We start from the raw sequence: 13,719 nt of genomic DNA on the forward strand, positions 1-13,719 counted from the left end.
GTCATCCCCTGTCTTGGAGGCAACTAAGGCTTATTGCCCTTCTGTGGCAGACAGATACATTACTCACAAGGAGTTGACATGAGATGGAGAAGGTCAAACAGTAATGAAGTAGCAGTGGTTTGGAGGAGAACCCAGAAGTCCAGTAGCCCAGACCCCTGTTTAATCTTGTAGACTTCTCTATAACCAGTTTTTATGTTTCAGAAGGAAAACAAGAGTAACGACTGTGACTTATCAAATGTCTAAAAAGAAGTAGGGAAAAAAAAAACAAGTGTGCTAGGCTGTCTGACTATTACAAAATGGTGAGCACTTTTGCATCCCTTTCTCTTGCCATGTCACTAAGAATTACAATCTGCCTAAATGCCTAAGCACATTGAGAACATATAATAATAATTTTAGTGTCAGAAGTCCCTTGGAGATCCAAGCTAGATCTTGTTTCCTAAAGTAGCTCAGGGAGAAGAGACTGTGACTACAATTTGCCCATTCTTTCATCAGCACCACACATTTAGAGTATTTTCATTTCCAGCTGAAGGGGCAGACAGGAGCCACCTGCACAACGCTCCTGATAGTCATGATATGTTTGTGACAACACAGCAAGGGCAAGTGACAATATGCTCTAGCATCACTCCACAATGGAGACTCCTAAGATTTGGAAAGATGAACAAAATTCAAAGCTTAGTATACCTGACTGTGTGTGACCACTGCAGGTCACTGCATCTCCCTTCAGCTTGGCAAGCTCGCGGCTCAGTTCACACCGAGAGTCTCCCATTTTAATGATTTCTCTATTTTCTGCTCTGCTAGAGTGTGATCACATCACTTGCCAAGGAATTTCAGCTCCCCTTACTTTCAGTGGCAAATGCAAGCCCTCTCTGTCCCTACACGAAGCATACGCTCCCTCAGAGGCCACCAAACGAAGCCTTCGAGCCATGTACAGAGTCTGGCTGCGAGCGTCTTATCTCTGCGTGTTTCCTGGGCCAGGAACGGGTTAAAGCTATCAGGGCAACAACAAAAGCGAAGATCCTGAACATCATTTCATGCAAATGACCTTTCAGTGGCTTCCTGTTCGTTCACTGTGCTCTTGTCTGCCAGGGCCCCGGGGCCTTCAAAACCTGGGGCTAGATTTTAACTCATCTCCCCTTATCTGCTTGACTGACTGTCAGCCTCGCACATCTCCCCGCTTGTGATGAAGGCCTTAATTAGTGCTTGTCTGTTTACCCTTTTCCTATTGCCACCTCTCTTTTCCTCTCCCTCTCGCTATTCTTCTCCTTTCTCTCTCCCATCACCCTCAGGCTTGTTTGCTTAGCTGGGCATCTCTTGTTTACTCAGTAGGGAGGTTATTATATATGTAAATAAAGCAAGCCAAACTCCACGGAAAATAAAAATATATCGCATAAAAGATAAAGAAATATCAACACAGAAACATATTCTCACATTCAGAGACATCGTTAGAGCTGGCCTCTCTCTTTTTTCTAAGAAACAAAACCATTTTGCTGTCTTCTGAATTCAAAGGCAGTTAGGAAACTGAGCTGCTTCCCCCAGATTCCTTTCCTTGGAGACTTTATTATCACGAAATATGGACAGTGTGTAGTGATCACATCCCACCCACCTGATTTGATGTCTCTGGAGCAGACACCACCTACTTTCAATTAGCTAGTAGCAGGGTGCACTGCCTCACCAGGGCTTCTGCTCTGAGAAGGTATTAAAAAAATGTGAAACCTGCTCAGCTTTTGTACAATGAAAGAACATAGGATGCAGGAAGATCAGGTAGGTTTCTCCTCCTTCAAATTATGTTGGCTACCAATTTGCTGTAAAAATTATCCAAAGAAATTGAAAGTTACAGACGAGAAAGAAGGATTAAAGTCAGGTTGAGCACCCAGCTTTCTAGTTTTGGCTCTCACATGTTTGTATTTTTTAGAATTATGTGGTCATCTTAGTGTAGAGGTCTGATCGATACATAACTACAGTCTGAAGCCCCTCAGACAAGGTCCCTGTGCTAAGCATGGCAGAGCCACATACACACTAAGAAATCACAAACACCTTGAAGATTCCTTGAACAAGCCAAGACACAACATGGAAGGATAAAGCCAACCTCACACAGCAGTTTACTGCCAGACTCAGAGGCAGAGCATGCACCTTCCGAATGCCAGGCTAGTTCTTATCCATTGGACCTGACTCTCCTTACTGGCCATGCTGTAAATGACGTGCTAAAACTCGTCTGCTTCCTACAGCTGCTCATCAGTCAGCCCTGGAATGTCTTGTCCTCAAGCAGAGCCTCTTTGCCCCATACCCTAGGCTTCAGACATGTCCTCCAGGCTGAGTGGCACAACAAGAAGCCATTTGAAAATCCATGCCAAATACGCCACACCACTAGGACTGCTTACGGTTTTATTGTGTCTGCCCCTCTGACGTACCCCTCACAAAACACCTCTCCATGAACAAAATGCTGGGAAGTTTTGATGAAAACAAAGTCAGTGCCCTTCAAAAACGAAGTCAGTGCCCTTCTGCATAGGGGGCAGACAAAATCAAGAACTTGTGATGTTGAGGATATGGTGACCATGGTTTCACAACCTTCCCAATAAGCAGGGAACTAAAGCTAGCCTGGATGGTGAGAATTATATTTTATATCCATTAAAAAAGGGATGCAGCCTGCGTTTCCACAGTGACATCAGACAGCTGAGAAATCTTAACCTGCAGAGCTTCTCCTGACACATTCCTCCCTAATAAAAGCTGCTTCACACCTGTAATACGGCTCATAAAATTTGCTTTGTAGCTAGACGTTTAGTAAAACTTCTGCAAGGCTTACAGGACTAAAGTGTGAACGTGTGTAGCTGTTATGATCAAAAGAGGACCTGAGACTATTCACTCAAACACACAATGCAGTCTGGAGTCCTGAGCTTTTTAGACTCTTGCGGGTGGAGTTTCAAGACTTATCAAACCTCACAGGAAATAGCAGAGTTCAGGGGCTGCCAAAGAGCAAAGGACAGAAGAGAACAGTTCTCCCATTAGCAAGTAAAAGCCATTAGCTTGAACAGAATAACGTGCTCACGTCATGAGAGAGGGGAAGGGAGAACTGGATGGAGGAAAGCTGGGAAGGAAGCATGGTGAAGACTGGGGAGGGAGAGAAAAAAGCAGAATAAAACCCCTTTTTCTCTTTCTGACAGAGGATTACCAGGATAAAAATCATTCATGTTTCGGAATAACTCATACACTGTAGTGCTGTCCGGAACAGACAGACAGATATGGAGGTTTGAGGCTAGAGAGAAGAGAGAAAGACAGACACAGGAGATCTCAGCATAAAAAAGAGAAAGGAATGTGGTAATACAGGGATAGATGGAGACAGGGCTGGTGAATGTCCGGAAGACAGTCACAGGCCTGGCCAAACATGTCCTGACCTATACAGCAGTTCAGCTCAATACAGGAGACAGACAGCTGTGCCAGACACCATGCCGGGCAAGGCAAGGCCATCGGTTCAGGCAACACACCACTCGCTCTGCTCCCTGCCAGCTGCACACCAGCACTGTCGCTGTTTTCCTGGGACTTACTTGGGATAAAGATCCTCGTAACAGATCCAGTAAAATTCATAGCAATAGGGTAGAAATATCAAGGGAAAGAAACTGAGCCAATGTATTTCTTGTGACAGTTTGTAATATTTCTGGGTTACTTCTTGAAGACTTGACATTTTTACACCTGAACTGAGTGGATCCACTCCCAGTTATGAACAGTTCGTGATTCAGAGACACGAGGTCATTTTTAATTGGGTTGAGAGACATTTCAGGGTCAGTTTGCAAGTATTTGTAAAAGGTGAAATTTTAGAGACTACTTACTCATTAACAGGGTGTGTATGCAGGCACACAATTAACTGCATTTCAGAAGATGATCAGGAGTGCTAGCTGCCTGTTGGGGCCTGAGCTCTAAGATCTCAGTTTGTCTTGATAATATCTTCTAAGACCTGAACATTGCAAGAGGTTGCGTCACTCCATGGCTTTAAATACTAGTGACACACCAGGTGAGAAACACCACACCTCAATCTCAGCACTCAGTATGAACCAGGGCATTCAACGCAAGCAGGAATTTATTTCCCTTTGGCTTCTAAGGTTAAAGGGCTGGAGCCTTCTCAGCCTAAAACCCACGTTCATCAAGACTACCCATGCTGAAAGCACTGACGTCAAAGGAGAAAACAGACAGAGAGTAAGTCCTTAATGCACGTGCCTTTTCTTCAGCCAGGTGCTCAATGTTCATATGATCCTAAAAACCGTATCTCAGCAGGTATGAAACACCAGGCTCTATTTTACAAACAGTGAGATCAAGTCTCCATGGCCTGAAAAAAGCTTAGAGAAAAAAGCAAGAGAAAAAGGCCTGCTCATTCCTCCTCTCTGCTCACCTACCTTAAGAGCGAAGGCAGCTGCTGCGGGCAATCTGAGCGATCGGCAGGAGTCACACAGGAGTTCTTGTGACAGACGAATTATTGCCTGGGCACAATCTCTTGACCTTGGTCAGGGTAACCAGGAATTGCACAAGTAGTCAATAAAGACTGACTCCAAGAGCTGCTTTTACATCTTTCTCCTTCTGAAAAGGTAAAAACAGTCAATTGCCGCTAAAACACAGCATACAAAAGCAGCAAACCCAGACTGATGCAGCTAATTAAGAATAGAATTAACAGACATATACTTTTACATTATAAACCAAAGCAGTGGTCCTAAACCCCACCATCCTATCTCCTTGACAGATGACAAAATAGCTCTGCCTTTTATTGGGCATCTGCCAATAACTACTACCTCTGAAGCAAACATCAATGACTTTCTGACCACTAAGCCATTTTTAGTTACCAGGTACTGAAATATAGCCCAGGACTCTGTAATTTCTGAGATGACATGCAGCACTTAATTGTACAGATCAGGGGGTTGTTGTTCCACTCCTGCCTCCTTCTGTCTGCAAAAAGTTCACCAGAAATGGAAAAAAAAAAAAAAAAAACACCACCAAAATTTTCATAAATGACACTGAAGAGCTAGAAATTAGTTGCCAAGTAAACCCCAGAGGATGCTTGTTTAACTGCAAGCTTAGACCTTTATCTTTAATTCCTCCAGAGCTCTTGGATGCAATCCAATTAGTCCTTCCAGAATACTGCTTCTTGACACCTAAGTGTCTCACCTTTATTACCTGAAAAGAGTAAAGCTGCAGTGGTAACCATTGCCAGCATCTGCTGGAAAAGAAGAAAGATGAACCAAAAGAATATTTAGCTGCTCTGAAGTTTTACTTTTCTCTTTGACTGCTTCTCTTCCTCTTGCAGAGATCTGAAAGATGCCCGTTAACCCTCAATAGACCTCCTTCTACTTCAAATGCTCAAGGAGTTTAGGGTCATTTTCGTTCCTTCAAATGTATTCCTATGTTATATTCCTTACGTTAGTAAGTATTCCAGACCAAACAAGAGCATTTCCACACTCACAAAGTTAAGTTTCCACATACAGTAGGTGAAGTTTACTGTTAGCCTTAATATTGAGCCATATTAACACTAATAGAAAGAGATGCTTCAGTTATTTTGCCGCTCTTTCCTCTAGACTCCTGGATTTCTTCTGTATTACTAGGTCTCTATTCACGTAGTATTTCTGGTAGAACCCTGGTGAGTAACTTTTTTCACTTTCATTTTTCATTTTTCTTTTACAGCTAACATTTTTAGTGTTTTCTGCATTGAATGTTCTGGTTTCACCTACGCATTAGGAATACAACTAACCACAACAATATTCTCTTAGAAGTGCTTGGGCATGCTTCGCATCCCTCATCTCTACTATGTTTGGTCTAATTATTTCTATTCAAGTGTTAAGAACCTCTACTTGTTTGGGAAACTGACCTACTAGTAATTTCCACGTGATGAATATACATAATTTTCTTAAGAACTAAAATTCAGTTTTTGATGTAATATTTGATTTCCCACCATCTTTCCTCTTCAATGAAAAGAAGGGATAAATCTAACCCCCAAAGCCTCAGAATGCCCAAATTTCACAGATTTAACTACTGTTCAAAAATCTTCTCCTTCTCAACAGCCAGCACCAGAAATCTTGACAGAAGGCCTAATCCTTCCCCAAAGGTGGGACGTCTGCAATTAATGCTCATCAGGGCAAATGGAAGAGGACAGAGTCACTGCAAAATGCACCACTGTGAACTTCTACTGATGCCTGACACCCATGGAGCACTCCACAAACATACATGCAACAAGCTTTGCAGCACCCCTGCCAAGTACAGAGCACCACTGCCCAATCTTCTCTGGGAGGAGAGAAATGGCAAAAGAAAAAGATGAGTCCATGAGTGGGCTAGGAATAAAACGTATATCTACCAGTGCTCAATTCCAACACCTCCACTGCAGTGTCATACTAGGGATGACATTCCAGCATGCATTAACCTCCTGGCTTCTGCCCAGCAAGCTACACAACAAAAGATAAACCTCACGTGTTATTGCTGGGAACGACTGAGAGCAGAGTGGCTGAAGAGAGCAGCGGATCTAAATAAGCACATTGCTACAGTCTACACTCATCTTCCACTGCTCAAAAAGACAGCAACATGCAGACGGCTCCAGCTGTATCTATATTCTGTTCCTATAACAAAAAGAACAAAAAGAAAAAAAAAAACATGAAAAAATATGGGTAAATAAAGGCAAAATAGTCCTGGACGGTGCTGGAGGCAGATCACACACAAAATAAAAAAATAAAAAAATAATAAAAAAAAAAGGTTTAACCAGTCACAGCTAGGGTGGTTGTGACGTCTTTGGCATCTTGTAACACCCTGAAAATCCGTTATGCTTCTCTTGTTGTGAGTTATCAGAAACACTTTCAGAGCAGTAAGCCACGGCACCAAATCAGCACTCACGGGTCCCTCTGACTCCTCAAATGACCTCAAAATCCCTTGAGCCAATTCTGCTGATCCACAAATCTGAACAAACAGATGGATGTAGATAGTTGAGAGGTAGCTTCACTTGCACTCCTAGCTAGCAGGATGGAAACCTCTCCCTTCTGAAGTCCTTTAGACACATCAGAATGGGACTGTACCCCAGTTAACAAACCCCACTGCTCAGCAGGAAACACTGGGTCAGGTACGGGCCCATGGTAAAACACCAAGTATTTTATACGTAATATCATGTAGGTCCTCTTATCTAACTGTTCTAAAATACACTGAAAGATTAAACTGTGTATCCACAGTTAAAATGATCTCAGAGCACACCTTGATTAAAGCTGGTCTGCAAACAGTTTCTGTACAAAGTTTCATAATGACAGAAATACTCCCTAACTGTAATGAACCATAACAAGAAACTGAAAATTCAGAATCACCCTAAACCAGTAATTCTGGGGGAACAAAAGCTTGTTTAGTAGAGGTTCAAGCTCCTGCTTTCATAGCAACAATTATATTTTTATTGGATTTAATATTTATTTAATTCTTTAGTACATAAGAATGAAAGACGTACAGCTCAGTTAATATTTTGCCATGTCATAAAAAAACTGAAATGGAATTACTTTCAGCAGATTATGTTTCAACACTGTCAATATTTACATTTTGCTACTTGTAAAAACGAAGGATTTAGGTAGTTCCTGCTGAGCTATCTGACTGAAGCTGACTGCTCCCCAGAACCTCCTGGTGTCCAGAGGACTGCACCTTCCACCAACAACTTGGTTCACTGGACTTTTTTTCCCCCAAACACTTTTTACTAGGGCGAACACTTTTTTCTCCCATCTCCTTCTCTCCTGTCTCACACAGGAGTTGCTCCAAAGGGTGCCTGCAGTCAAATGCTGAGATTGTTTTGTTTCTGCTTTCATGCCAACCTTGCTGATGCCATTACCTTGGCTTTGGAAACGGAGCGTGGGCGCACAGCCAGCTGGCACTGCTTCAGCAGCATTTTCCTTTCTGGAGCTTGGCATATACCACACCAAAAAGACACTTTCCTAGATAGGTTGTGCAACACTTTGTGGGAAAAAGCAAATTAGTTGACAATGTCCCCTTCATGTTCGCAATGGCTCACACTAGAAAATTAATTAAATATTTTCTTCCTGCCACGTGCAACCAAGAATCACAAACTGCCTGCTTTCTTTATGGTTTTGGTTGGGGATGAAGGGAAGATTTGTTTTCCCTTTAATTATTACTTTTTGGTAAAAAAGAACCAACCAATGAAACAAAAAACAGAAATACCAATAAACCAACAAGAGCATCATATACTGAGAGAGCAGGAGAGAAATGATCCTGAGGACAGGAGCCCCCATGCACATAGACTATAACTCACTGCTAGGTAAAAGTCAGTGTAATACTTAATCCCCGCTTAGAGGTCAGCGGTGAGGGCGAAGCAAGCATAGGGAATTGTTTCTCCTCCACGTGGGCTAAATTCACTTATGAAGAATAATAGCTACACCAGCACAGAACACATCCCTGCCTCTCTAAACAGCTTTCCAAGTCATGCTGGCCCCTCTGTTGAAACTGTCCTAGTGCATGTTACCTCCCATCCCAATCAATAACAGTGATGATCTTCCATCAGACAAGCTTCTTTAGGTATTGGCAATTAAATCAGTGGACCTGTTTTATACCGGCTTCTTAAATCTATCGGAGAATGACTTTTCTCTTTTAACCATCACAGTCAGAACTGAACAAGTGGCAGAGGTGAGAACTTCTGCAGTCTGTGCCATGGACAAAGGGTCACCCACCTCCTTTCTGGACTGAACTTTTCAGTGGGAAACCCGCTACTGGAACACACATCTCAAGCTGTAGGGAAAAACATAGAAAAGAGATACAACATTCAAATCCTCATTATCTGTTCTTTATCTTACAGCTCTTTGACTTGCCCTGTTACTGGGATTATTGCTGCTGCTGCTTTGAATTTTCTTGAGCACAAGCCACTATCTTTTCCCATCTATCCTACAGACACCTGCCAAGACAGAAGCTCCAGAGGAAGAAGCAAGGAGACACGGATGTGAACATGACCTTTCCTGTTTCCACCTCGACTTAACGTTACACTGCGTCTTTGGCACAAGCCCCAGATAAACATGCTTTTATTTCCCTACAGCTAGCATCATTTCAAAATCAGATGGCCTAAAACAGCAACTGGAGAACAATCCTCAGACAGTGCAAAGATGGGCACGCTCCCTAACAGGAGAATTGTCCTATACAGGTTGGAATCTGTTCGGTTTTAGGCTCTTCTGGGTTTATTTTAGTGCTGCCCCTCACCCCACCATCCTGCTCCTGCTGGGCTCCAGGCAAAGGTAACAGAGGAGGAGGGAAGGCTGTGACGAGGGATTATCGGTGGAGGAAACGGTACCAGGAATTTTAGTCTGCTGGGTGTCAGATGCACTTGAGTGCAGCTGACAAACCCAACTGCAGGAGACTCCTTTTGATGCTCTCTCCCACTACCGCATCACTCCCTAGAGCAGCAAGTGCCCTATATCTGCGGAGAGCTACGAGCCAGAGTTTTCTGAACACAATGCCAGAGTTACTCAGGAAAAACAACAACAAAAAAGTCTGTCAATGAGAACAGACTCAAAGAGGGCATTTCAAAAATTACACACAAGCAGCCATTTACTGTACGTGGAAAAGCCCAGCCAGTCTGGTGCTGCAAACGTAAAAAAGCCAAGAGAAGTGAAACCAGATGGTATAAACGTGGGGTCTCATGCCTGCCACCACCACCGTGAACAGACTGACATGACCCAAAGCTCTTGCTGTGGCTGAAGCCATGGCTAGCTTTTGGCTCACAAGTTGCCTACTGCCTCTTGTTTCCAGATAGCTGGTCTATAAGGTATAATACCACTGAGGGCATGGCTGAATAATAAAAGGAATAATAAAGACAAAAGGGAAAATGCCAAAGGGAAAACAAGAAGAGATCCCGGGCAAGAGGCCGCAGACACCAATGGAGGAATTGCACATGGGGGAGTTGTCAGATGCACCTAAATCTAGGATAACTCTCTTTTAATTCCCACTAAGAGGAGTCGTGCAACTCCCAAGTGACTTTCTAAACCTCCAATTTACTGGAGAAATATGTAATTGACTAGCAGCTACTGGAATACAAGAGACAGAAAATATAAAGAAACTGTGTTTAGGCACTCTGTCAATAATAAAATCCATAATAAATGTTTTTCACATCACCCTTCAGCATGTAGCCAGTGACTGTGTTTAGGAATAAATGAATAATTTCTCAGGTGACTTTGATGTAAATTGATCAAATTAAATAATAATTTCATGTTGACTGAATTGCCTTAACCATAGAGGTTCTGATCCAGAGAGGTACTATTGGGCCAGGGCAGGTGCTCAGCACCTGCCAGGATCTGGCTTTACCTTATCTGTTTCATTACCTTGCAAAGCTAGCACCACGATCCGTTAAACATGCTCCCTTAAAACATGGGTTAAATAAACAGCTGCCAGATTTACTCCTTTTGGCCCTTTGTCTCTTACATATACAGATACATTAGTCTTTTAAGCTTATCCACTGAGATCATTTCCTACAAAGCTGCAACCATCTCAAATTAGATTTTGACACTTCCACGTTCATTGATTAGAATAAGTACAGGAGGCAGCAATGAGAAAGGACACAAACGCAAATGTGTAAACTTCCAGAAAAGTTCTGGGTAATAAGACGTGATGCAAGACACTACTCGTTAACCAATTCCAGCTTGTAAATGCAGATTAACCTCACCTCAGTCCATTTCACATTCAAAGGAGGTAGCTAGTCTATCCACCAGAGCAACATGAGAGACATCAGGACACCATCACAAATACCATGCTCATCTCCAAACAAGTTAAGTTCCTAATTCATACTTGTGCTTGGGAGATCTGCCTGTCCAAGCTTCAAGAGAATACCTGTATTTTCCTCATTTTTTTAATCAAAAGGAGTGTGCTGAGTGCTCGGTCTAGCAGTAATTATCAGTCATGGCCACCCTCAGCCATAACTGGGGGGCCATCTCCTGCCCAGGGAGCAGAGGGTCTGTAACACAGCCAGCGTTATTCTAACTGCTTGGGGGTGACACTTCCCTGTGCTTCAAATTGCTGCGATCAAAGCTTCTGCACCACTGACACACAGGAGGGCTTATGTAGGCTGCTTGCACTGCCCGTCCTGAAAAGGTCTGAATTTCACTGCGGGACTCCAACCCCAATAGCAGGGAGGTGTAAGTCTGCAAATTCATCCCAGGACTCGAGTGTTTGCTCAGCACTGTAAGTCTAGGTCAAACACAGAGCAAAACTGCCTGCCGCCTCATTTAAATATTCAGTGAACACGGCAAAGATTAACATTTCCTCTCTTGAATATCTAAATATTTGCCCACAATCCCCCTGCTAATGAGCAAAGACAAGTGCTGGTAAGTGGCAAGCAGCATTAAGCCTAGAGTCAATCAAATGAGCCCAACAGGCCCTTCAGCACCACCACAAGGCCCATGCGAGCTAAATTCAAAGCTGGTGGCTTGCAAATGGCCCTTCTCTCTCGCTAACTCTCCCCCCACCATACATCCACACACATTCCTCCCTCTTTCCTCTCCGCCCACTTTTCCGCTCCATAACCCACTCGGGGGCATAAAAAACTGGTACTGAGAAACCTGCCAACTGCTTTAGACTTTGGAACACAAGCTCTGCTCTTGTCAGCTCGGAGCCTTCCACACAATGGAAAACATTACACATTTCACTAGCTAACGACCACGCTGCTCATTTACATGTCGTAGGCAAATACTAACAAGGTCGCAGCCAGAAAAGTGCGGTCAGGAGCTGCTACTGCTCCTGGCAAGGGGTTAGTGCCTGGAAAAGGGCTGCACGGGAAACTCTTTAAACACCTTGAAACATGTGCTAAGCTGCTGAAGTATGAGGTGTGGTGACAGCAAGGTGTTGAAACAGCACTTTTAAAAGCTGCCAGTCATCATTAACACATCTCCGCAGAGCATTGGCAGCCAAGTCAAAGCCGACACCTAGAGCATCTTCTTGAAGGGTGGGTGGGGAGAACGGAAGAGGAAAGGGAGCAGGTGTGGGGAAGACAAAGGAAGCACACAGAAGTCGTGCAGAGGGGGTTTTCCCTCTTGCTATCATGCTCAGAGATTCCCATCCTTGTTTACAAAGAGGCAATGCGGATAGCTGCTCTTCATCAGCTCCTGCATCATTTGTCTGGGCAACCCGCGAGGGAAACCCTGCGCTACCCCTCCCTGCTTCTCCCTCTGAGAGCTTCTGACACTTTGGGGATCAGGTGGTCCTGTTCTTGGTTTTGCGAAGCGCCTACCCCAAGGCTAGGGGCAGCATGATTAACCAAAAGCTGCTGAGACGCCAGCAGAGAAGAGCTGTTGACTTGAGCAGCAAGGCTACCGGCAGAAATTTCTCTGTGCCACGGAGGAGAAAGTCCATGAGCATGGGAGAGCCCAAGAGCAGCTGCTAGCTGGAGATGCAGGGCAACAGCAGTGTTCACATCTCCTGCTCTCCTACTGCTCCTGGGTCCCCTGCAAAGAGACACAACCCACTTCTTTGTTCAACGGCGTTTGGACAAATTTTCTTTTTTTTTTTTTTTGACAAAATTTTGACTGATGTCTTTTCCAGTTGCATGCTTCCTGAGATTAATTTCAACTTTACATGAAATTCTCCCTTATCTCTGACTTTATATACTCAACCACTTTACAGAAGAGTCAAGTTACCAGTAGAAAATCTGGGGCAAAACTGCACCAGCCATGATGTTTTTCCTAGTACAAACACTAAGAAACAAACAAAAAGAAACCTAAAAACAATAAATAATAAAGTTCCTAACACTACAAAGTAGCTGGATAGGAAAATTTGCATGAATTAAAAGCAAACAGACATAACGAAATATAATCCTATGTTCTAAGAGTCTAAAACTATCATGCATCAAAACCTTAAATATTTATTTGAAATCATGCACCCTACTTATTCCATATTCTAAACCTGTGCAGCAGAGAGGCTGTAATTGTAATGGATTTAATAAAAGCTATCATATTCCATAATTCAGCAAGAAGGATTATGCATAGCACTAGATGTGACTAAGAATAGCTAAGTTTCTTCTTGTTGGTGATTGTTCTAAGAACTAAAAGAAAAAATTCATCCATCTCTCACGCTCCTTTTGCTCCCTCAGGTACTCAAGAAGCCCCATGCCCCACTGCTGGGCAGATTGCTCCGTTCCCCTCTCTTTAATGAGCTTCAGAGCAGTTGGTTCATTAACCCTTAGCAAGCACAGGCTTCCTCAATATTAGGGAAATTTCACCCCTAGGTTTCCAGGATGTTGCTGTAAGTAAGTGAACATCACTCCTAGCCCGACTGCTTAAGAAACAAATCTTTTTCTGTGACTGTGTTGCCAGTACAACTGCTCATTTCCCTCCTCATCGTGTAACTTTGGAGTCCGTCGTCCAGTCCTGGGCAAATCTGAAAGGGGGCAGAGTTTCCCAAATGAAGGCAAGGCAGCTAAAACCCAGCAGCTTACCTGTCATGAGCAGCAGGTCCCTCCCCAAAGGCTCCAGACAGTATTTTGTGCTTTGCCCAGCCCAGCGCAGTGGGGGACCTAGCAAGGACAGAGATGCCCCCAGCCATCTGCATTGGGAGACACAAGCTACAAGTCCGTGGGGCTTCACTAAATTCGCGGCTTCACTAAATCTGCTGCTCATGAAAAAACTTGTTTCTTTATCCTTTTTTTTTTTTTCTAAAACCGAAGCACTAAAAGATTAGAGAAAGCCAGACTTTTAAAGAGACATCATGGGGACTATGTACTTAATTACCTTTTAAAAAAAG

The 13,719-nt window shown here is 43.5% G+C and overlaps 1 protein-coding gene across 1 annotated transcript in view; it reads right to left on the bottom strand.

Annotated features, from left to right (window-relative positions):
• TBX3 (T-box transcription factor 3) overlaps window positions 1-13,520 on the bottom strand; it is a 241,275-nt gene extending 227,755 nt beyond the window's left edge. The window contains exons 1-4 of the mRNA XM_080559595.1: window positions 13,415-13,520; window positions 7,820-8,730; window positions 6,439-6,584; window positions 4,383-4,563 (exon numbers count right to left, since the gene is read on the bottom strand). The gene's annotated coding sequence lies outside the window, so the exon portion shown is untranslated. The remainder of the gene's footprint in view (window positions 1-4,382; window positions 4,564-6,438; window positions 6,585-7,819; window positions 8,731-13,414) is intronic.
• Between the last annotated feature and the right edge of the window lie 199 nt (window positions 13,521-13,719).

This window comes from Anser brachyrhynchus (assembly GCF_964034855.1).
Source record: "Anser brachyrhynchus genome assembly, chromosome: 17".
Lineage (NCBI taxonomy): Eukaryota > Metazoa > Chordata > Aves > Anseriformes > Anatidae > Anser > Anser brachyrhynchus.